This window comes from Triticum dicoccoides, chromosome 5A (genome assembly GCF_002162155.2).
Source record: "Triticum dicoccoides isolate Atlit2015 ecotype Zavitan chromosome 5A, WEW_v2.0, whole genome shotgun sequence".
Lineage (NCBI taxonomy): Eukaryota > Viridiplantae > Streptophyta > Magnoliopsida > Poales > Poaceae > Triticum > Triticum dicoccoides.
The window spans coordinates 629,699,367-629,724,754 of NC_041388.1; the positions used below are offsets into that span (position 1 = coordinate 629,699,367).

At 47.2% G+C, this 25,388-nt stretch overlaps 1 pseudogene; it reads left to right on the top strand.

Moving 5' to 3' along the window:
• Nucleotides 1–15,683: 15,683 nt before the first annotated feature.
• Nucleotides 15,684–21,464, top strand: LOC119300229 (annotated as a pseudogene).
• Nucleotides 21,465–25,388: the final 3,924 nt, after the last annotated feature.

The following is a 25,388-nucleotide window of genomic DNA, read 5'->3' on the forward strand; positions in this document are numbered from 1 at the left end:
GCGCGCGGAACAGGTACGCTCGCGCCTGCTTGTCCTTCTTGGCAGTCACAGCCGCCGCCGCGTCCTCCGCCGGCTCCACCGCCTCCCACAGCCCGGCAGCGTCCAGGTCGGCCTCCACCTTGATTTCCCAAGTGGTGTAATTGCCACCGGTGAGCAACGGGACAGGCTGCGACACCGTGCTCCCCGATCCGCCGCCGTACGGGACGAGCGCCATCGCCGGCGAGCTTCTCCGAACCTGGCTCTGGTACCAAATGTTGGTGCAAAAATGGAACCCCCCAACGCCGGTGATCACCGGAGACACGTCGGTTTAGCGAGACAAGGTGGACACAAGATTTGCCGGAGTACAAACACCTCCGTTTTCTGTTTACCTCCACACAACTCAACACACGTTACAATGGCGACCAACACGAGCTTTATAGAGGAGCCCAAGCCGGGTACGAACCCACGCCCCCTACTCCTACGTTGCCCCGCGATCCACTCGTGCCCACGACGCGCACGCCCAGCACGTCCCACTGCGCACCCGACTCGCCCACGCGTCCGGCTCGTCTGACACCATGGCTTTATTCCAACATGTCTTGCAATTACAAGCCTCATTATAAGTGTTACGGACAAGCAAATCAACAAGGTTATGATAGTGTACTTGGTGACAACACTACCCTCAATAGCCCAGTGTCCTTCCCTCAATCGTACCTCGGCTTGCCCCTCTCTCCCTGTTAATTTTCCTGTCTATGCCTTTGGTCCTCTTATCAGTTGATTCGATTGTTACCTCTTATGAGGCATGATCTCATGCTATTCTCCGGTTGTCATTTAATGTTGTAAGATGCCATCCTCAATAATCTCCTTGCATATTTTATGTGCTCATTAATTCAGTCTTCATGATGGTGTGGTTGAGGCTATAAATATGTGGCAACGTCTTTCTCTCGGACCGCGAAGGACATTTGTTTCGCATGCTATTTAATTGCTCCACACAAAGCTTTGTTGTCTAATCATGAGAGAATCTTCGGCGTTAGAGACCTATTTGGTGGCAAAATAAATGCCTCCTCAGTTTTGTTCACAAGCTTCACCAACAGGGGCAGTACACTGTGAAAAGAATGGTTTTGGTGCCACAACTCTAGGGATGTCGCTGACACCCCTTCCACACACCATCACTCCTCAACGAAATAGTGTTGCAATGTATCCTGCTCAACCGTGCCTTCACTAGGTGCTATGTTCAGTATGGGGCGCCCACCATGTTCTGGATGATTTTGGGGCCACAAATCTAGGAATCTGCGCCCACGCATTGGGAATAACTCCTAGGTCGGTAATGAACTCTTCATCCAGATTACTTCATGTGCTGCCTCCGAGGCTGCCATGTACTCCGCTTCACATGTAGATCCATCCATGACGCTTTGCTTGCAACTGCACCAGCTGACTGCCCCACCATTCAAAATATACACGTATCCGGTTTGTGACTTGGACTCATCCAGATCTGTGTCAAAGCTAGCATCAACGTAACCCTTTACGACGAGCTCTTCGTCACCTCCATAAACGAGAAACATATCCTTAGTCCTTTTCATGTACTTCAGGATATTCTTGACCACCGTCCAGTGTTCCATGCCGGGATTACTTTGGTACCTTCCCACCAAACTTACGACAAGGTTTACATCAGGTCTGGTACACAACATGGCATACATAATAGACCCTATGGCCGAGGCATAGGGGATGACACTCATCTTTTCTCTATCTTCTGCCGTGGTCGGGCATTGAGCCGTGCTCAATCTCACACCTGGCAATACAGGCAAGAACCCCTTCTTGGACTGATCCATATTGAACTTCTTTAATATCTTGTCAAGGTACGTGCTTTGTGAAAGACCAATGAGGCGTCTCGATCTATCTCTATAGATCTTGATGCCTAATATGTAAGCAGCTTCTCCAAGGTCCTTCAATGAAAAACACTTATTCAAGTAGGCCTTTATGCTTTCCAAGAGTTCTATATCATTTCCCATCAATAGTATGTCATCCACATATTATATGAGAAAGGCTACAGAGCTCCCACTCACTTTCTTGTAAACACAGGCTTCTCCATAAATCTGCATAAACCCAAACGCTTTGATCATCTCATCAAAACGAATGTTCCAACTCCGAGATGCTTGCACCAGCCCATAGATCGAGCATTGGAGCTTGCATACCTTGTCAGCATTCTTAGGATCGACAAAACCTTCCGGCTGCATCATATACAATTCTTCCTTAAGGAAACCATTAAGGAATGCTGTTTTGACATCCATTTGCCATATCTCATAATCATAGAATGCGGCAATTGCTAATATGATTTGGACAGACTTCAGCTTCGCTACGGGTGAGAAGGTCTCATCATAGTCAACCCCTTGAACTTGCCGATAACCCTTAGCGACAAGCCGAGCCTTATAGATGGTTACATTACCATCCGCGTCTATCTTCTTCTTAAAGATCCATTTATTTTCTATGGCTCGCCGATCATCGGGCAAGTCTGTCAAAGTCCATACTTCATTTTCATACATGGGTCCTATCTCGGATTTCATGGCTTCAAGCCATTTGTCGGAATTCGGACCCGCCATCGCTTCTTCATAGTTTGAAGGTTCACCATTGTCTAACAACATGATTTCCAGGACAGGTTTGCCGTACCACTCTGGTGCGGAACGTGTCCTTGTGGACCTACGAAGTTCAGTAGCAACTTGATCTGAAGTTTCATGATCATCATCATTAACTTCCTCTCTAGTCGGTGCAAGCACCACAGAAACATTTTCTTGAGTTGCGCTACTCTCCAGTTCAAGAGGCAATACTTCATCAAGTTCTACTTTTCTCCCACTTACTTCTTTTGAGAGAAACTCTTTCTCTAGAAAGGATCCATTCTTGGCAACAAAGATCTTGCATTCGGATCTGAGGTAGAAGGTATACCCAATAGTTTCCTTAGGGTATCCTATGAAGACGCATTTTTCGGATTTGGGTTCGAGCTTTTCAGGTTGAAGTTTCTTGACATAAGCATCACATCCCCAAACTTTCAGAAACGATAGCATAGGTTTCTTCCCAAACCACAATTCATACGTTGTCGTCTCAACGGATTTTGACGGAGCCCTATTTAAAGTGAATGCGGCAATCTCTATAGCATAACCCCAAAATAATAGCAGTAGATCGGTCAGAGACATCATAGATCGCACCATATCCAATAGAGTGGGATTACGACGTTCAGACACACCATTACGCTGAGGTGTTCCAGGCGGCGTGAGTTGTGAAACAATTCCACATTTCCTTAAGTGCGTGCCAAATTCGTGACTCAAATATTCCCCTCCACGATCTGATCATAAGAACTTTATTTTCCTGTCACGTTGATCCTTAACCTCACTCTGAAATTCCTTGAACTTTTCAAAGGTCTCAGACTTGTGTTTCATCAAGTAGACATACCCATATCTACTTAAGTAATCAGTGAGGGTGAGGACATAACGATAACCACCACGAGCCTCAACACTCATTGGACCGCACACATCAGTATGTATGATTTCCAATAAGTTGGTTGCTCGCTCCATTGTTTCGGAGAATGGAGTCTTGGTCATTTTGCCCAAGAGGCATGGTTCGCACGTGTCAAATGATTCATAATCAAGAGACTCCAAAAGTCCATCCGCATGGAGTTTCTTCATGCGTTTGACACCAATGTGACCAAGGCCGCAGTGCCACAAGTATGTGGGACTATCATTATCAACCTTACATCTTTTGGCATCCACACTATCAATATGTGTAACATCACGCTCGAGATTAAATAAGAATAAACCATTAACTGGCGGGGCATGAGCATAAAACATGTCTCTCATATAAATAGAACAACCATTATTCTCAGATTTAAATGAGTAGCCATCTTACATTAAACGAGATCTAGATACAATGTTCATGCTCAAAGCTGGTACTAAATAACAATTATTGAGGTTTAAAACTAATCCCATAGGTAAATGTAGAGGTAGCGTGCCGACGGCGATCACATCGACCTTGGAACCATTCCCGACGCGCATCGTCATCTCGTCCTTCGCCAGTCTCCGCTTATTCCGCAGCTCCTATTTTGAGTTACAAATATGAGCAATTGCGCCGGTATGAAATAACCAGGAGCTACTACGAGCGCTGGTTAGGTACACATCAATAACATGTATATCACATATACCTTTGGTATTGCCGGCCTTCTTATCCGCTAAGTACTTGGGGCAGTTCCGCTTCCAGTGACCGTTTCCCTTGCAATAAAAGCACTCAGTCTCAGGCTTGGGTCCATGCTTTGGCTTCTTCCCGGCAACTGGCTTACCGGGCATGGCAACTCCCTTGCCGTCCTTCTTGAAGTTCTTCTTACCCTTGCCCTTTCTTGAACTTAGTGGTTTTATTCACCATCAACACTTGATGTTCCTTTTTGATCTCCAACTCCGCTGATTTCAGCATTGAATATACCTTAGGAATGGTCTTTTCCATCCCCTGCAAATTGAAGTTCATCACAAAGCTCTTGTAGCTAGGTGGGAGCGACTGAAGGATTCTGTAAACGACTGCATCATCCGGGAGATTAACTCCCAGCTGAGATAAGCGGTTGTGCAACCCAGACATTTTGAGTATGTGCTCACTGATAGAACTATTCTCCTCCATCTTACAACTGTAGAACTTGTTGGAGACTTCATATCTCTCGACCCGGGCATGAGCTTGGAAAACCATTTTCAGCTCTTGGAACATCTCATATGCTCCGTGCTGCTCAAAACGCTTTTGGAGCCCCGGTTCTAAGCTGTAAAGCATGCTGCACTGAACCAGGATGTAATCATCACTACGCGACTGCCAGGCGTTCATAACGTCTTGAGTTGCTGGGAAAACAGGTGCATCACCTAGCGGTGCTTCAAGGACATATGCTTTCTTGGCAGCTATGAGGATAATCCTCAGGTTACGGACCCAGTCCGTGTAGTTGCTACCATCGTCTTTCAGCTTGGTTTTCTCTAGGAACGCGTTGAAGTTGAGGGCAACATTAGCATGTGCCATTTGATCTACAAGACATATTGCAAAGTTTTAGACTATGTTCATGATAATTAAGTTCATCTAATCAAATTATTTAATGAACTCCCACTCAGATAGACATCCCTCTAGTCCTCTAAGTGATACATGATCTGAGTCAACTAGGCCGTGTCCGATCATCACGTGAGACGGACTAGTCATCATCGGTGAACATCTTCATGTTGATCGTATATTCTATACGACTCATGTTCGACCTTTTGGTCTTCCGTGTTCCGAGGCCATGTCTGTACATGCTAGGCTCATCAAGTCAACCTAAGTGTATTGCGTGTGTAAATCTGGCTTACACCCATTGTATGCGAACGTTAGAACCTATCACACCCGATCATCACGTGGTGCTTCGGAACAACGGACCTTAGTAACGGTGAATAGTTAGGGGGAACACAATTCTTGATATTTTAATGAGGGATCATCTTATTTATGCTACCGTCGTTCTAAGCAAATAAGATGTAAAAACATGATAAACATCACATGCAATCAAACAGTGACATGATATGGCCAATATCATTTTGCTCCTTTTGATCTCCATCTTCGGGGCGCCATGATCATCATCGTCACCGGCATGACACCATGATCTCCATCATCATGATCTCCATCATCGTGTCTTCATGAAGTTGTCTCGCCAACTATTACTTCTACTACTATAGCTAACGGTTAGCAATAAAGTAAAGTAATTACATGGCATTTTCATTGACAAGCAGGTCATACAATAAATTAAGACAACTCCTATGGCTCCTGTCGGTTGTCATACTCATCGACATGCAAGTCGTGATTCCTATTACAAGAACATGATCAATCTCATACATCACATATATGATTCATCACATCCTTGTGGCCATATCACATCACACGGCATATGCTGTAAGAACAAGTTAGACGTCCTCTAATTGTTGTTGCAAATTTTTACGTGGCTGCTATAGGTTTCTAGCAAGAACGTTTCTTACCTACGCCAAAACCACAACGTGATATGCCAATTTCTATTTACCCTTCAAAAGGACCCTTTTCATCGAATCTGATCCGACTAAAGTGGGAGAGACAGACACCCGCTAGCCACCTTATGCAACTAGTGCATGTCAGTCGGTGGAACCTGTCTCACGTAAGTGTACGTGTAAGGTCGGTCCGGGCCGCTTCATCCCACGATGCCGCCGAATCAAGATAAGACTAGTAACGACAAGTAAATTGACAAAATTGACGCCCACAACAACTTGTGTTCTACTCATGCATAGAAACTACGCATAGACCTAGCTCATGATGCCACTGTTGGGGATTGTAGCAGAAATTTAAAATTTTCTACGCATCACCAAGATCAATCTATGGAGTCATCTAGCAACGAGAGAGAGAGGAGTGCATCTGCATACCCTTTTAGATCGCGAGCGGAAGCGTTCAAGAGAACGGGGTTGATGGAGTCGTACTCGTCGTGATCCAAATCACTGATGATCCTAGCGCCGAACGGACGACACCTCCGCGTTCAACACACGTACGGAGCGGAGACGTCTCCTCCTTCTTGATCTAGCAAGGGGGGAGGAGAAGTTGATGGAGATCTAGCAGCACGACAGCGTGGTGGTGGAAGCAGCGGGATTCCAGCAAGGCTTCGCCAAGCGCTACTGGAGGAGAAAGAGGTGTCACGGGAGGGAGAGGGAAGCGTCAGGGCTTAGGGTGCGGCTGCCCTCCCTCCCCTCCACTATATATAGGGGCTAGGGGGGCATGCCCCCTTGGAGATCCCATCTAGAGGGGGGGGGGCCCTCGGGGGGCAACGGCCCCCTTAGGGTTTCCAACCAGGGGGCCCATGCCCCCTCGGGGGGCAACGGCCCCCTAGGGTTTCCAACCCTAGGAGCCTTGGGCCCTTGGGTAGGGTGCACCAGCCCACCAGGGGCTGGTTCCCATACCTCTTCAGCCCATGGGGCCCTCCGGGATAGGTGGCCCCACCCGGTGGACCCCCAGGACCCTTCTGGTGGTCCCGGTACAATATCGGTGACCCCCAAAACTCTCCCGGTGGCCGAAACTGGACTTCCTATATATAAATATTTACCTCCGGACCATTCCGGAACTCCTCGTGATGTCCAGGATCTCATCCAGGACTCCGAACAACTGTCGGTTAACCGCATACTAATATCTCTACAACTCTAGCGTCACCGAACCTTAAGTGTGTAGACCCTACGGGTTCGGGAGACATGTAGACATGACCGAGACAACTCTCCGGTCAATAACCAACAGCGGGATCTGGATACCCATGTTGGCTCCCACATGCTCCATGATAATCTCATCGGATGAACCACGATGTCGAGGATTCAATCAATCCCGTATACAATTCCCTTTGTCTATCGGTACGATACTTCCCCGAGATTCGATCGTCGATATACCGATACCTTGTTCAATCTCGTTACAACAAGTCTCTTTACTCGTTCCCGTAATACATCATCCCGTGAACAACTCCTTGATCACATTGAGCTCATTATGATGATGTCCTACCGAGTGGGCCCAGAGATACCTCTCGGTCATACGGAGTGACAAATCCCAGTCTCGATTCGTGCCAACCCAACAGATACTTTCGGGGATACTCGTAGTGTACCTTTATAGCCACCCAGTTACGTTCTGACGTTTGGCACACCCAAAGTACCCTTACGGTATCCGGGAGTTTCACAATTTCATGGTCTAAGGAAAGGATACTCGACATTAGAAAAGCTTTAGCAGACGAACTACATGATCTTGTGCTATGCTTAGGATTGGGTCTTGTCCATCACATCATTATCCTAATGATGTGATCTCATTATCAATGACATCCTATGTCCATGGCACTACTAGAAAAAGGTCTATAGATGGAAATGACACTAATGGCGCACTAGACATGTGGTGCGCCATTAGTATATACTAATGGCACACCATGTGAAGATGCGCCATTAGTGTGGAAGACACTAATGGCGCACCAGGCACATGGTGCGTCACTAGTAACAAAATGTTTTTTTTCATTTTATCAAACATACTAATGGCGCATCCGGGCAGAGTGCGCCATTAGTAGTTAGAACTACTAATGGTGCACCATCCATAGAGTGCGCCACTACTGTATTTTTTTTACTTTTTTGCAAAACTACTAATGGCGCACCGTTGCATAGTGCGCCATTACTAGTTTAAACTAGTAATGGCGCACTGTGCCACGATGCGCCATTAGTATAAAAATAATAAAAACATTCTAATAAAAAATAAAAAAACATTCTAATGGCGCACCGCTCGGGGGTGCGCCATTAGTAATCTTCCCCTAGCTCCAACTCGCCCGAACCCTTCGTCCTTCCCTCTCGCCAAATCCAGCCCCCCCCCTCCGCGCGCTGCCCCGACCCACCGCCGCCCCCGCCCTACCCACCACTGCAGCTCCGCCATCGCCGACGCCTCCACGACCTCGCCGTCGCCGACAGCCTCCCCGCGTCGGCCCCTCGCCGTCTTCCTCTTCGACTACGAGGACCCGGACGAGCTCGGACGCCCTCGAGCCATCCATTCGACGCCACCGCCGCCGCCGACCCCGACCCCAACCCCGACCCCGACCCCTCGGGGGACCGGCCGCGCCCGCCCAGGTACCTCTCCTCCTTCCTCCTTCCTCCCTCTCCACCCTTCCTCCCCATTCCATCCCTCCCTAGCTACCCTCGACCGTGTCTTGTGTCTCAACACTTCAGGTTTGTGCACTAGGTTTAGACAGACAGTAATGCCTAGGTTCAATTAGGTTCAGTTGTGCCATTTGTTCATAGGTTCAATTAGGTTCAATTAGGTTTGTGCACCAGGTTTAGACAGACAGTAATGCCTAGGTTCAATTAGGTTTAGATAGACAGACAGTAATGAATGTGTTCCTAGGTTTAGACAGACAATGTCTTTCATGCCATTTGTTCAACATCAGACAGCATTTGTCATTTGCCACATGTTCAGTTCAGTAGAGATGCAATGCTAGTAATTCGTTCCTTTTCTTCTAAAATTGACATGTGGAAGTAATCTGTTAATCTGAATTTTGTTACTGATGATGACATGCGATTTGTGCACCGTAGTTTGTTAATCTGGACAACTCAGTAGCTAATGCATTTAGTTAACCAAATTTAGTTCTTGTGTATTGTCATTTGTTAATCTGTTACTCCATTTGTTACTGAAATTTTCTCTTGGGGTTTAGTAGTGAGATAGAACATGCATGGTCCATCATTCAGTTGGAGTATTGCCTAGGTTCAATTAGGTTCAGTAGTGCTACTAGGTTTAATATCGTTGCTCCTGTGCTATACTTTGACATCCTGGAGTGCATTAGGGAGTAGTAGCCTATTAGGTTCAGCAGTTAATTGATGGTTTGATACATGATACATTTCATGCACAGGGTGCTAGAGCTGCACTTAACTTGCTAAAATCATCCCCTTGTTCTTACTGGTTATAGAAATTCATTGCTTGTCCTATGTTTTCTGTCAGGGTATTGTTCAGGAAGCTTGCTTGAATTTGTGTCCTTTAATTTGTAAATCTGCAGTTCTAGCCACATTTAGGATAAGTTGTTGTATATACTGTCATAAAGTTCAGCAATAACAGGGCATCAACAGTGCTACTCTAGTATCTAGTTGGGGAGGGACAAATGGACAGGGAATTACTTGTGATACCTCTGAATTACTTGTGATCACATTGAGAAAGACTGGTAAAGATGATGATCATCTTTTACAGAAAACAATTTCTATAAACACGTCAGTAACTTTGCTAGTTTGCTGGGTTTTGTCTCCGACCATCGTGTCGTGATGAATTTGCAGGTACCCCGAGAGGCCCTTGAGTTTGCTGGAATGTCGATTAACTTCTGTTCCGGCAAATTCGGGTACTCCATATGTCCTATTTTCAGCAAAGGTCATGCTGAAATTTCCCGTGAATTTTAGCATGAATTTGCTAAAAATAGGACATATGGGGTACTTGTGACTAATGCATGGGCCGGGGTATCTTAGTACTTAATTAAGTAGGATCAACTGCCCCTTTATTCTTGCTGCATTAAACCATAGGTTTTAGGGTGCCTCGGTGTCGATAAGAACCTAAATGATGAAAGCTTAGGCTTTTAGGGTGCCTTGGCGTCGACAAACCCTAAATGATAAAACCTTGGCTTTTAGGGTGCCTCGGTGTCGATAAGAACCTAAATGATGAAAGCTTAGGCTTTTAGGGTGCCTCGGCGTCGACAAACCCTAAATGATAAAACCTTGGCTTATAGGGTGCCTCGGTATCGATAAGAACCTAAATGATGAAAGCTTAGGCTTTTAGGGTGCCTCGGCGTCGACAAACCCTAAATGATAAAAGCTTAGCTTTTAGGATGCCTCGGTGTCGACAAACCCTAAATGATGAAGTTTTGAATATGAACGTAGGATATGTCGTCATCGGACGACGAAAGTCTCCCGAGGGAGTGCGACTGGTGCCACGACGATCGAGGTCTGTGCGACATGCCTCACCTGGACGATGATCGGTGCTTCAGCATTAAGCTCGAGGAGACCTTCGAAGTTGAAACGGTACACAACGACGACAAGTGTTATTTTCATAATTAAGCATGACTTCAACTATTTCAACGTGTAATTTTCATCTTTTACAATTCGAGTATAGCTTATCCCACGCCATGCAAGACGCTATGTCTTGGAGAGGATGGATTTTGAAGACCATGAAATTTCTGAAACAAAGAAAATTCACCTAAGGACTCATCACGATGTGGACTTTGAAGTAAATCTATATAATTCTGAGAGCGTAACCCATTTTGGTTGCAAAAATTGGGAAGCATTTTGCAAGATGTATGGTTTTGATGAGGGTATGCTTATCACCATGGATCTTGGTAATCCTGACATCAACCAAGACAATATGGACATTTGGGTCCTTGTTGATACGCCTCCAGTTCTACCGCTATGTGAGTTTCTCAAACATAATTAATTATTAACTAATTTATATTGTTTATTTCAAAATAGTTGACAACTTATTTCCATTGACAGCTTATTTTTATTGTTCAAAGAATGTGCGGGAGATGGTAGACAAAACCCACTACACCGATGGCTCCGAATTAACAACTTACAAGGAGAAAAATCATCTGGTCGAATTTTGTGATGACATTGAGAATTACAATATCCACAATCAAACTCCTCAACATTATGGTAAATACGTGCCACTAGTGCATGTGTTCAACTACGGTAACTACCATGGAGATACCCTGGTAAGATTTTTACTATTACGACATCCGTGCATATTTTGCATACTTCTAAAAGAAGTACATCATTGCTAACTATGAAGTTATTACTATGTTTTTCAACAGATAATCCCAGAGAATTGTGTGCCTCATTTGATGTATAAGAAAGGTAGTATTAATATTTTGAACATACAGCCAGGTCATCCTACGAATCTCAACTGTCCATACGAGATTTCTAGAAAAAGTGGAGACATGAAAATCAAAGGATAGAAAAAAATGTATGGACAGTCGTAAGGAGGTTCTTGGAAGCAAAAGGAAGCGAAGCGCAAGAATTGGAGACATGATGTTCTCCATTCTCCATAATGGAGAGTCAGGGTCTATATTATTTTATGCTATTTTAGCTTAAATAGGGTATTTAGGTCCTGCCTAATACTGAGATGATCATGTGCTAAGAACAATTAAGTAGGGTTGGTTCGATGACTATCAAGATGATGATCGTATGACTTGTTATTAATAACGAGTAGAAGTTGTATGATGATGATTAGTAGGACTTGTTAGGATTAGTATTACTTCCGACAAACTCGATACTCGCGGTCTCGAGACTTGTAATGTTTTATCTGTGTTTGGTCTTTTGAATTCGGAGACTAATATGATGAATTGTATTCGGAGACTAATCTTCTATTGTATTCGATGAATCTACTGTTGTTGTGTGCTACTGTCTATATTCTGTCAAATAATATATTTTGTAACCTATGCAAAAATCAGAAAAGTAAAAAAAGCCTAATATTCATACTAATGGCGCATCACTATAGAGTGCGTCATTAGTATGCCAAGTATACTAATGGCACATCCATCCGCAGTGCGCCATTAGTGTGCCAAAGCACATGGTTAAATATGGCCCCTGGGAGGTATACTAATGGCGCATGGTGTTATATACTAATGGCGCACTGGGTGGTGCGCCATTAGTATACCAGATACTAATGGCGCACCAGTGGTGCGCCATTAGTAATAAATACTAGTGGCGTGATACTAATGGCGCACCAGTGATGCGCTATTAGTAGGCAAAACTGGTGTGCCATTAGTAGGCCTTTTCCTAGTAGTGTGGTTAGGAAACTGTAACCATCTATTGATCAACGAGCTAGTCAACTAGAGGCTCACTAGGGACATGTTGTGGTCTATGTATTCACACATGTATTACGATTTCCCAATAACACAATTATAGCATGAACAATAGACAATTATCATGAACAAGGAAATATAATAATAGCCATTTTATTATTGCCTCTAGGACATATTTCCAACATTCTTTACCAATGACTATTTGGAATTCAAAGTCGGTGACATCAAAGAATCAGTGAATGTCAACTTCTAGCTGATTCCTAGGGGACAAAGTGTAGAAAAGAGTAGTTAGAAGCTATTAGGATGGAGAGCGACAAGGCAGAGGATAGGAAGAAAAGAGTTTTGCTGGTAGAGTATATTTGCAAGAGCTTATATTGCCCAGAGAAAGGAGCCTTTTTCTCCCTCCCTTACAAGAAAATGGGTAATGGAACTGGCACTTGTAGTTCTTGCAAGGAGCGAGAAGTGGTTGGTGATGAATTCAAAATGCTATCAGAGACTAGATTTGTCCTCAAGATATATCCGGCCTAAGTTTTTCTCTCCCCTCGAGAGGCATGTGACCTATAGGGCTGGAAGAAATGTGGGCCTGAAGCCCTATGTGGTATGCCATTTGCAGTGTATCAATGCTGCTCCTGCTGGATCTAAGAAAGCTAATCTAGAATCAACAAATTTTTGATTCCACCGTTTTTGTTTTATACATGTCATCTTTAATATGTATTTTTTTGTTCCAATCCAGGTATACTACATCCAAGATATAGTGAGTGTGCCTGTTGCGATAATAGAGAGAAAATGTGAGGTTATTCCAAAGGATGACTTTCCTAATTCAAATCTTGGCATCGTCTTGCACCACCGCATCAGTTTAACCCTTTAGCATGACCGGGAGAGCACACAATCCAGCAATGCATCCGCACCCAAGGAAACCCGGCACCACGCCCAACTCCGGCGAGCCCCAGCCGTCGACTGCATCATCCCCAAGAGTAGCTGCCGCCACTAGGAGCTCCACCGCGTTGAGCTGCTCACCGCTGTCTACTCCAGTGTCTTCGGAGACCACTGTAGCATGGATTTCGTCTGTTCCTGAGCCACACTTCTGCAAGAATGGCTAGCAGTGGCGTGCACCAAATGCCTAGCAGTGGTGGGCAAGGCTCTCAGGGCCACCCGCCACTGACCTCCCGCCACCACTAACATGGCATTCCAGTGGTAAAGACCTAGAAGTGGCGGATATTACCTAGCACCCGCCACTAGTAATGACCATTGACGACACACACTACCAATGGCGGGCGTCAATATTCACCCACCACAGGTATAATTCTATAAAATAAAAAAATGAATGTGCCAGCCGGCCGCGCAGCAGCGGTCGTCCACCCCGCGCACGCTGGATCTACCGCGCATGCACGCCTACTATTTCGCCGCCACGAGCCGACTAGATCTGTCGTCACGAGCGATGCGCCCGCTAGATCCACCACCCCGCTAGATCCCCCGTCGTGCCCGCTGGATCTGTCATCGCACGCGCTGGATCTGCCGCCCCGCGCAAACTCGTCGGATCCACTGGCCCGTGTAATTAACTCGCTGGATCTGCCACCCCGCCGCATTCGCCGTCTTGTCCATCGGATCTGCCACGCCCGCTACACTCGTCGCCGCCCTCGCTGGTAGGAAGAAACTCCGCGGGAGAGGTGGCGTCAAACTCTGTTGCTTGTAGATGCTGAACTCTTGTAGACGTCCATGGGAAGAGACATGCCGGAGGTCAAGTAAATCAAAGGGATTGAGAGAGAGAGAGAGAGGATAAGGGAGAGATAAGAGAAGGGATTGACGGTGACGATCTGTGCGTTAATGTTGGGCGTGGATGGCTGGATGATAGCCACCTCATAAATTCCTGGGATATTGGATTGGCCAATCAGAACGCAAGAGGTACCAGTGGCGGGCCCTAGATTATGCCCGCCACACTGCAATGTTTTTTTCTATTTTTTGCTATTATTGTGTAACATAATATATTACTTACTCTGAGACTTCTCCACAATTGCCCCATAGTGCATAACAAAATCTAATCGTTAGTGATCCTTATTGGGTCTTGGCTCTGAGTCCTTGAGGTGGTGTATCAAGATCCAACGGCCAGTACGCACCCGCAACTCTCTCTCTCTCTCTCTCTCTCTCTCTCCCTCTCTTGCTGACCGACGGGGCCCACCTATAGGCTCCATCTTGGTCAACCTCCAACCGCAAGGCCCGCACCCACGACCTCGCACGCATGACCACACACGTATGTTCTCCACCTCCCGTGCATGCCCGATAAATAACCCTGATAGCCCTCTCCATTTTTGCCCCACTTAGTGCGCCACATCACCACCAGACTGTTGCCAAAACTACACACCATCTACACCTCTGTCATCTCCAACGCCGGCCAAATTCCGGCAAGCTCGTGCCCCCACATACTATGGCACTACCACCAATGCAAGTGTGCACCAGTGTGTACCTACTAGATAACCACCACGTGACTGGATCATCCTGGAACCTCGAGTTCGTCGACCGAACCCCACCACTGTCACGCCATTGTCCCCGGCGAGGTAAGCACGAGTTCGACCGTGCCACCTTGTCGTTCGTGCACCACTGCGCCGGTTTAACCCTTTTGCACGACCAGGAGAGCACACAATGGAGTGACGCATCCGCACCCAAGGAAACCCAGCGCCGCACCCAACTTCGGCGAGCCCCAGCCATCGACTCTGTCGTCCCCAACGGTAGCCACCGCCACTAGGAGCTCCACTGCGTTGAGCTGGTCGCCGCCGTCTACTACAGTGTCTCTGGAGACCACTATAGCATATAGTTCATCTGTTCCTGAGCCACACTACTTCAGGAATGGCTACTAGTGGCATGCGCCAAAAGCCCAGCAGTGACGGGCTCTCAGGGCAACCCGCCACTGACCTCCCGTCACCGCTAGCAGGGCATTCTAGTTGTAAAGCCATAGAAGTGGCGGACATTACCTAGCGCCTGCCACTAGTAATGACCACTGACAGCACTAACCGCACACACTACCAATGGCGGACGTCAATATTCACCGTCCACTGGTATAATTTTATAAAATAAAAAAACCGAATGCACCAGCCAGCGGCGCAGCAGCGGTGTTCCACCTCCACCGCCTCACGCACGCCTGCTGGTTGCGCCGCCATGAGCCGACTAGATCTGTCGTCGCGAGCGCTGTGCTCGCTAGATCCGCCACCCCGCCAGATCCCCCGCTATATCTTCACCTTGTCTAGGTCAGCCATATATGTCCTTGTTTGAAAATGTGTTACCGAATTGTTGCTTTGCAGTGTAACCACTAAACTCTTGATTATGTAATTTGGTTGCTATATTGATCTAAACTTCTAACTGACACATCTACTTGATTCTAAACTTTACAGGGGAATTATGTCGAACTCTCCACATTCTGCTGGTACTGCAGGTATATATGCTTACCTTGCTATTTTGGTTCCCAAATTTTAGATAAACTTATTCCTGGGGACGCTATAGTTTCCAAAACATTGCACTTCTCCACATTAGCAAATTACACGACCATAATATTATTATTTTTATAAGTTGGATGTGCGGTGTAGTATATGAAACTATGGATTAGGACACCATTGTTATTTATTGGTACATTTGCCATCTCATGCATTTAACTAATCATTCAACAATATATTTTACAAGGCCATTGTGTGCAGTAAGAGAGCATAATCATATTGGGTCGATCAAAGAATGAGTAGTTAAACCGCCATTTTAATATTTTATGTATGGGATTCATCTGATGCATACATACTTGCACTGCATTTAGTTCATTCAGTGTGTCCAACATTTTTGTTAAAAATGTGTCTAACATTTCAATCAAAAATGTGTCCAACATTTTTGTCGCTTTCAGGAACAAAGAGGCGCCCAGCAAAGCCTAAAAGCGATAATGAGAATATAATTGAGGAGAGAAATGTTACCACCAACATTGGTCATGATGCCATTGGGTGGAAGAGACCAAAGAGAGAAGTTGCCCGTTCAAATTTCAGTGGGAAGGCATTTGACTTATCGAAAGAAGATTCACTTGTCACAACCAAGGAAATCAGAACTAAGGAGGGAACAGAGGCTGTTAGGTTGACAAGAACAGGACCTGAAGATGGGCAATGCTGCAGAAAACTCATCGATTTCATCCTGCATGGTAAAGATGGTAATTTGCAACCGTTTGAAATGTCTCGGAGTGATGGTGTCTCCATGACAGCTCTTGTCATGCCATTTGATGCTCATATCGAAAAGGACAGGAAAAAGGGAATATGATGTGTCAGATTTTGGCGGATCAAGGGATGGGCAATTTCCGGCTATAAGGAAGGCGCTGCCGTAATTTGGCTCTAAACAGAACTAGCTGACTATATATGTGTGAAGCCCACAAGAAGCTACAGGTCTCATTTTGATCTTTTTGGCCAGAAAGCTCATATTTGTGTTGAAGTTTACAGGAAGCTAGCTAGATCGGTCAGTGAAAACCCTTTGCTGAGCCTAGAAGAGCTGCTTGTCAGTGTAGTCCGTTCCATTAATTTGAGCAATGGCTTCAATGGAACAGTAAGAAAGGACTTTGTGATATCCATCGGAGAGTTCGTACATTTTCGATAATGGGAATATATTAATATCAAGCGGATATTAATTATACCCGGCCTCTGCAACAACATAATGTCAAGAACTAGTCGAGAGATCAAGGATGTACATAGTCAAAACAAAAAAGAAAAGGAAAACGCCGAACAGATCAGTGAAGTAGGAGGAACTACCACGACCAGAGACCACACAAGGACTGCAAAAAAGGTTCTTCAAGAACGACGCCTCCAAGAAGGAAACCGTGCACCAACACAGTCGTCGCCTGATCACAGATCATGGGTTTTCACCCTGAATAAAGTCTAACTGAACTCAGAGCAATGCCTTCAACAAGGAGACGAATAGAGATCCGCCATTGCCAGGTACAACAAGTGAAGGTCGGACCAAGGGTTTTCACCCCGGAAGTCGAGACTTTGTGCCCAAAGAGCACCACCAATAAGAAGTCCACATGTGTTGTTGCGCCTGCTAGCCGGTACTCCTGCAAAACACCGATCATCTGATCCACAATATTCACCACAACCAAACTTGCCTCCGTCGTCACTTGAAATCTCAAACTCCACATGAGCCATTGAGATCCACTCATGGTGTCGACAAATCGTAGTCTGCCCCTGTTGTTGGGGATGATCACTCTTGACGCCCGACGGTCCATGTGTTGCAGCAGCTGATTGCTGGAAACTCCACGGACACCTCTGGCACCGACAAACTCACTCCGGTCGCAACTCTGTGTTGCGTGGACCAGACGTACGTCCACGAATGGCTCATCACCTGGCGATTCATGTGCTGCGACGGCAGATTAACAACGACACCACGGACTCCACAGAACCCATGAACTCGGTCCCGTCGCAACATGGCGTTGCGTGGACCAGACCCGCGTCCACGAGCAGCTGCCGGTGCTTGATGAACTGACCGCCACCATGGGCGGTGCAAGGAGGTGCAGGTGACCGAGAACGAGGATGAAGAGGAGAAACTGGCAAGGTTGTTGCAAGAAGAGGAAGAGTGGAAAATGAAGAAGACGAGTGCCAAGAGTGGAAGCTCACAGAAAAATAAAAATGCCTACATCAAGATCAGTGAAGCTGAGATTGTCAATGACTACCTACTGCCAGCATACTATAGACCATGCGATATAGAAATGGATGAGTACATGTTTGACAGTGAAATGGCAGGCTGTGAGTAAGAATACTCAACAATTGGGCTCTATATAATTCAGATTCCAAATTCATGTCTTTGGAGCTCATCCCTATGAAACCAAGTGCTGAAAATGATACTGTTATCTTTGGGTCTGGTTGTATGAGAGACGATAATGGTACTTTCTGTTCAACAGCTGAGCCATCAGAGTTATCTTCTTCCTCGAGTAAATCTGACCAGGAAGATCAAGGGATTCCAGTTCCTTTAAGTCCAATCAAGGAATGGCTTGTAGATTTTGGTGGCTTGATGATCTGCATATCTATTCGAACCGACATAGCTTGGTAAGTACTCCTGCAGCTCTAATCCATTATGTATACTATATGAACACATGTTACAATTACTTGCCTTGCATTTCCGATCTTATCATGTTTTGAAATTTGCATTTTATTTATGCATGAAACCTTGCGATTCCTTGATATTAAACCTCCCTCTAAATTACATATGAATTTCAATTATGTCAAGTACAAGTTACTTCAGCCAACGAAGCAGTATGCGCCATGGTGTGACGCTGTCCTTAAAACAGCAAGATTGACCGTTAGTATCATCGCCATTTTGAAAGAACAAACTCGCGCTTCAAAACTTTCTTTCGCTGATGTTACCAAGAGAGTAGCAGAATTTGAGAGAGGGCGCCATGCATTCATTTCAACAGATGCAACACATGTTGAAAGATATGTTGTGGTGCATGGACGGATAGTCCTTCAACAGTTTGCAAATTATCCAGATGAGTCCATTCGACAGTGCGCCTTCGTCACAAGCCTTGTCGAGAAGAGGGAAGAAAGAGGGCACGAAGCGAGCAATGAAGAAGAAATCTCAAGTGAGAGAATCTAAACCCAAGTGCAAAAAATGGCCCCAATATGAAAACGAAATCCTATGCGTGCGACAACCACAAAGTTGGTCAGCAGGATATGGGGTGATTACTGTGCAACCCATTTCCCAGAGGATTCAAAGGAGGGGGATGAGAATGATGAGCAAAATGTATCCGAGGAGGAACAGGAAGAAAATGAGGAAGATGATGTTAGGGAGACATTGAAGTTGGCGGGGAACATGTTTCGAGGACCTCACCATCAACAAGGTCTAGAAATACATCTTCAGATGCTTGTGAAGAAATAGAATGGGAAGGTCAAGCCTTTGGGAAAACACCATCTGAAGAAGCTCTGTACAGAAGTGTGAGAGTTGGAGATCTCAGTGTTGCTGTTGATGGGGCACTCACATTGGAAAGTGATTCAGGAGAAGCCATCATGTGTTTTGTTGAGTATATCAGTATGAGACACATGATGGCACACATATGATCCATGGTAGAGTTATGCAAAATGGTTCACACACTGTCCTCGTCAATGCTGCAAATGAACGAGAGGTGTTGTTTACCAATGATTGATTAGATTCCAAAGTAGGTGACATGAGAGAATCATTGAGTGTCAATATCCAGCTGATTCCCTGGGGCCACAAGTGCAGAAAAGAGCAGTTGGAAGCTATTAGGATGGAAAGGGCCAGGGCAGAGGACAGGAAGAAGGGTTTGCCATTGGAGTACATTTGCAAAAGCCTGTACTGTCCTGAGAAAGGTGCCTTTTTCTCCCTCCCTTATGAGAAAATGGGCGCTGGAACCAGCGCTTGCAGTTCTTTTGAGGAGCGAGAAGCGGTCCGTGATGAGTTCAAAATACTGTCAAAGACCAGCTTTGTCCTCAAGAATGTCACATACAATGTTCATGACTTCCTGTATATCAGGCCTGAGTTTTTCTCTCCCGTCAAGAATGTCACTATAGGGCTGGAAGAAATGTGAGCCTGAAGCCCTATATGGTATGTCGTTTGCAGAGTGTCAATGCTGCTGCTGGATCTCATAAAGCTAATCGGAAATCAACAAAAGTCAGTGCAAGAAGGCTATACAGGCCCAATGATATTTCATTGGATAAAGCTTACTCTTCAGATATCAGAGAGGTTTGGCACTCTGCCTTATGTTTACCATATTTTTTTATATGCATCACTACCATCATATTGTGCCTGTGTTTCCACCTAACTTTATGTTTTTTACACTTAGACTTTAATCTAGTTTTCTTTGTTGTTTGATCCAGGTGTACTATTGTGAAAATATAGTTAGTGTGCCTGTTGCGATGATAGAGGAAAAATGTGAGGTTACAGCAAATTGTTGGAGCTGATCGCCATCTCCTCTTCTTCTTCCTCTAGCTTCCTCTCAAAGCTCACGGAAGAACAAGAACAGAGTTATTTGGTGACCGCTGTATCACACAGCCGACCATTTTCTCTTCTCCGTATTCTCTTTCTCAAAGAAAACATGGCGTACAACTCTTAAATAAAACACATACATACGCACGCTTTCAGGCTGTGTGCATCCTGGATGTCGTTTGTGACATTTTGTTAGTGCGGAGGCTGGGTATAATTGGTATCTCCGCGATATTAGTATACGCTCTTTAAAAAAACATACGCACGCACTCAGCCGGGGCAAACCCGCCTCGATTTTGTGGCACTAACCCATGCACCACTAACCAACTAACCCATGCGGCTAATCTTCTTCCTGGATTCTCTCCAGGGTCGTAAAGACCTGGCACGCAATACTAACAAACTCACCCGTCTACTCCTCAGGGCCTTGGCTTCAGCTTGCTGTTTCACACGGCGGCGTGCCGATTCACACGACACCGGGCATCTCACCATCTACATCGCTTCACACGATCTGGCATCTCGCCTTGCACACTTGCTGCTCCAAGACTCCTACCCACGACTCACCTAATGAACTACATGCACTGCAAAAGCAAAAACACATGCAGATATGAAATCAAGATTAAACCTAACAAGGATGACCTTCCAAATTCGAATCTTCTAGTAGTAGTTCAGCACGCCTTTTACTGTGAACATTTATATGATCCTGGCACTGGGGCTCTCGAGCAGGTCAGAATGATATTGCCAAATTTAATTTTGTGTTCATCTCATCTTGTTGACAAACTTCTTCATATAGTTGATTGAGTTTGCCTTGTCTATGAACCAGCTACTGACCAATGTTAAGCTCACCCTGGCAAGGAAGGCGCCTGCTTCAATAAAGAATAAAGGGAAGTGGATTTGTGACGATGAGCAAGCTGGTTCAGATAAACACAAGGATGAAACACCAGACAACTGTCTTGTTGGTGCAAAAATGGAACCTCCCGACGCCGGTGATCACCGGAGACACGTCGGTTTAGCGAGACAAGGTGGACACAAGATTTGCCGGAGTACAAACACCTCCGTTTTCTGTTTACCTCCACACAACTCAGCACACGTTACAATGGCGACCAACACGAGCTTTATACAGGAGCCCAAGCCGGGCACGAACCCACGCCCCCTACTCCTACGCTGCCCCGCGATCCGCTCGTGCCCACGACGCACACCGTACGCGCCCCGTCCACAGTGAGCTTGACCCGATCGCCCCGCAGGTACTCGCGCACATCTTGCCAACGCAGGCCCAACGCACCCGTGCGTGCACGGACACCCCATGCACCACGTTCACGCACACACACGCCACGGTCGATCCCTGGCTCGAACCAGCCGCGCCCAGCTCGTCCCGCTGTGCAACCCGATGCGCCCAGCACGTCTCGCTGCACACCCGACTCACCCACGCGCCCGGCTCGTCTGACGCCATGGCTTTATTCCAACACACCCCCTAAGCCATGGCCATGGCCTAGAGGAGTCCTTCATACTCGATCCCGGCGACGCCCAGCTCTGCCTGCTCCGCCGCCGGTTCCTTGCGCCGCTGCGGACACACACGTCGGAATTGTCCGCGCTCCCCGCAGTTGTGACAGTGGCCGCGCCGCTTCCCGTCGCCGCCGTTGCCCGACGCCACGCTCCGCCCGTCGTCGTCGTGGCGAGCTCCTCCCCGCTGCCGCTCCCGCGCCCGCCACTGCGCCATGGTCAGCAGCAGCTGCTCGCCCCCATGTTCGCCGCCGTCTTGTCCACGGCGCCGAACCCGCTCGTCGAAGGCCTTCAGGTGACCGAGCGCATCCTCGAACGGCATGGTGGAGACGTCGCAAAACTGCTCGATTCCGGCCACCGCCGCGTACAAGCGATCCGGCACGGAGTCGAGGAGCTTCTTCACCATCGCGGCGTCGTCCAGCGTCGACCCGAGTCCCGCGAAGCACGCCGCCATGCCGCCGAGCTTGCCGGCGAAACCATCCAGCGTGTCACCCTCCACCATGCGCAACCTCTCAAACTCCCCTCGAAGAGTGCCCAGCCGCGCCGCCCGGACTCGGTCCACCCCGACGAACCTCGCCTTGAGGCCCTCCCACACCTCCGCCGCCATTTTCTTGGACGAAACCTGCAACAGAAGATCCTCAGAGAGCGCGCGGAACAGGTACGCTCGCGCCTGCTTGTCCTTCTTGGCAGTCACGGCCGCCGCCGCGTCCTCCGCCGGCTCCACCGCCTCCCACAGCCCGGCAGCGTCCAGGTCGGCCTCCACCTTGATTTCCCAAGTGGTGTAATTGTCACCGGTGAGCAACGGGACAGGCTGCGACACCGTGCTCCCCGATCCGCCGCCGTACGGGACGAGCGCCATCGCCGGCGAGCTTCTCCGAACCTGGCTCTGGTACCAAATGTTGGTGCAAAAATGGAACCCCCCAACGCCGGTGATCACCGGAGACACGTCGGTTTAGCGAGACAAGGTGGACACAAGATTTGCCGGAGTACAAACACCTCCGTTTTCTGTTTACCTCCACACAACTCAGCACACGTTACAATGGCGACCAACACGAGCTTTATAGAGGAGCCCAAGCCGGGTACGAACCCACGCCCCCTACTCCTACGCTGCCCCGCGATCCACTCGTGCCCACGACGCGCACGCCCAGCACGTCCCGCTGCGCTCCCGACTCGCCCACGCGCCCGGCTCGTCTGACACCATGGCTTTATTCCAACATGTCTTGCAATTACAAGCCTCATTATAAGTGTTACGGACAAGCAAATCAACAAGGTTATGATAGTGTACTTGGTGACAACACTACCCTCAGTAGCCCAGTGTCCTTCCCTCAATCGTACCTCGGCTTGCCCCTCTCTCCCTGTTAATTTTCCTGTCTATGCCTTTGGTCCTCTTATCAGTTGTTTCGATTGTTACCTCTTATGAGGCATGATCTCATGCTATTCTCCGGTTGTCATTTAATGTTGTAAGATGCCATCCTCAATAATCTCCTTGCATATTTTATGTGCTCATTAATTCAGTCTTCATGATGGTGTGGTTGAGGCTATAAATATGTGGCAACGTCTTTCTCTCGGACCGCGAAGGACATTTGTTTCGCATGCTATTTAATTGCTTCACACAAAGCTTTGTTGTCTAATCATGAGAGAATCTTCGGCGTTAGAGACCTATTTGGTGGCAAAATAAATGCCTCCTCAGTTTTGTTCACAAGCTTCACCAACAGGGGCAGTACACTGTGAAAAGAATGGTTTTGGTGCCACAACTCTAGGGATGTCGCTGACACCCCTTCCACACACCATCACTCCTCAACGAAATAGTGTTGCAATGTATCCTGCTCAACCGTGCCTTCACTAGGTGCTATGTTCAGTATGGGGCGCCCACCATGTTCTGGATGATTTTGGGGCCACAAATCTAGGAATCTGCGCTCCGACATCAACTTGTGTAAGCCACACTTTTGAGGAAACAAGCTAGCTCTTGTTATTTGTCTGCAGCGTTTCCACTCGTACATCTCAATTCTAGCTGGGCGTTTCTCGATCTAGGACCTAAAGCCTACCGCCGTCCTGCCGAGCCGAATATGGCAGGTGGAGATCACCCGGGTCCTCTAGAACCTTCAGAAGGAAACTCTAGATCACCCGGGTGGATCGCCTACCTCTTCGATTGCTGGCCCTGGTCGTGGCTCGGCTTCTGCGTGTTCAGCCTCTTCAACCCCATGACCGCCGTCGATATCTCCCTGCTGCTACTCGGGTGGGAGAGTAGGCTCGTCACCAAGGTCGTCTTCACACCCAGCCCCGCCAAGGACGACTTCACCGCCGCCGCCATTTGTTGGGTGCATGGGTCAATAGGCTTGGTTACGTCGTCGCAGGGGACAAGGCGTGCACAATCATCAATCCCCTCTGCCTTCACGCAAGATATCAGCTCACCGACTTCCTCTTCCATGGCAAAGGTGTACGGTATGTTGGTCCAGACCCGGCGTCAAGTACTTTCTGACGACGGCGATATGACCGACGACGAACGGCGAAGACAAACGAAGCTCGCTAACGAACTCGACGAAGTTCCTTTACGCCGAGATGCACCGTAGTGCAAAGCTAGTCTCAACTCACGTTGAAAGCTAGCACCAGACCTTGATCGATCCACACACAAAGCCTCCGCAAGCAAGCACAGACCAAAGCTAGCCTGTTCTAGCTAATCGATCTGTAGAACGCCTCCTGTACGTACACAACGGCCAGCCGGCCGGAACACACGCACGCACACTAGAATAGCTTGTTTGATGGCTACAGGAACGTGTCGTTCCTGCTACTTTATTGCTTCAAATCAGATCCACGGTCTGGTTGTTACAGGGTACAGGCTACATGTATATATAGCCTAGGATAGCTACGTGAGCAATACTACTCGGTTTGCTAATCCTAGTCCTACACGGTACATGCAAGTAACCTACTCGTACATGAATTCCTATACCTACTCGGTGACTGCTACTAGTCCGTGCCGGACAGGGGCACCATGTCGTGGTTAATCCCAACAATCGCCCCCCTAAACACGACGTCGTCATGTCACAGCTCGGACGCCGATCCTTCTTCTCATCTCCAAGAACTTCTCTCGATCCAAAGCCTTGGTCTGGATGTCCGCCAGCTGATCATCGGTGCAAATATAGTTGACTTTTGTCTTCCCTTCTTCCACGCAGTCCTTTATATAGTGATACATCGTATCAATGTGCTTGCTCCTTTCACGACGCACTGGATCCTCAAGTAGAAAGATTGTAGACTCACTGTCAACATTGAGCACCACCTGTTCCGGTTCTCGTTCCATGAGATCACCGTGTAGCCTCCCTAGCCACACACCTTGACACTCTGCTTCACTTGAAGTCGATGTCATCATTTTCTGCTTTCGTGATAGCAAACTTACTACGCTTCCACCAAGAAAATATGCCACGGCCGAAGTACTCTTACAGTCGTCGACAATTCCTTCCTTGTCAACACCACTGTAGCCAAGTAGTTTCATCATCTCCTTCTTGTTCAGCTCAAGACGAGGTTCCATTGAAGCGACAATGTGATTGCAATCTTTCATGCCACTGCTTTCAAGTACCTTCCTTGCATATGCCTCCTGGCATAGTGTGATCCTCTCCGGCTTTTGATGTTCCTCCATCCCGAGGTAGTAACT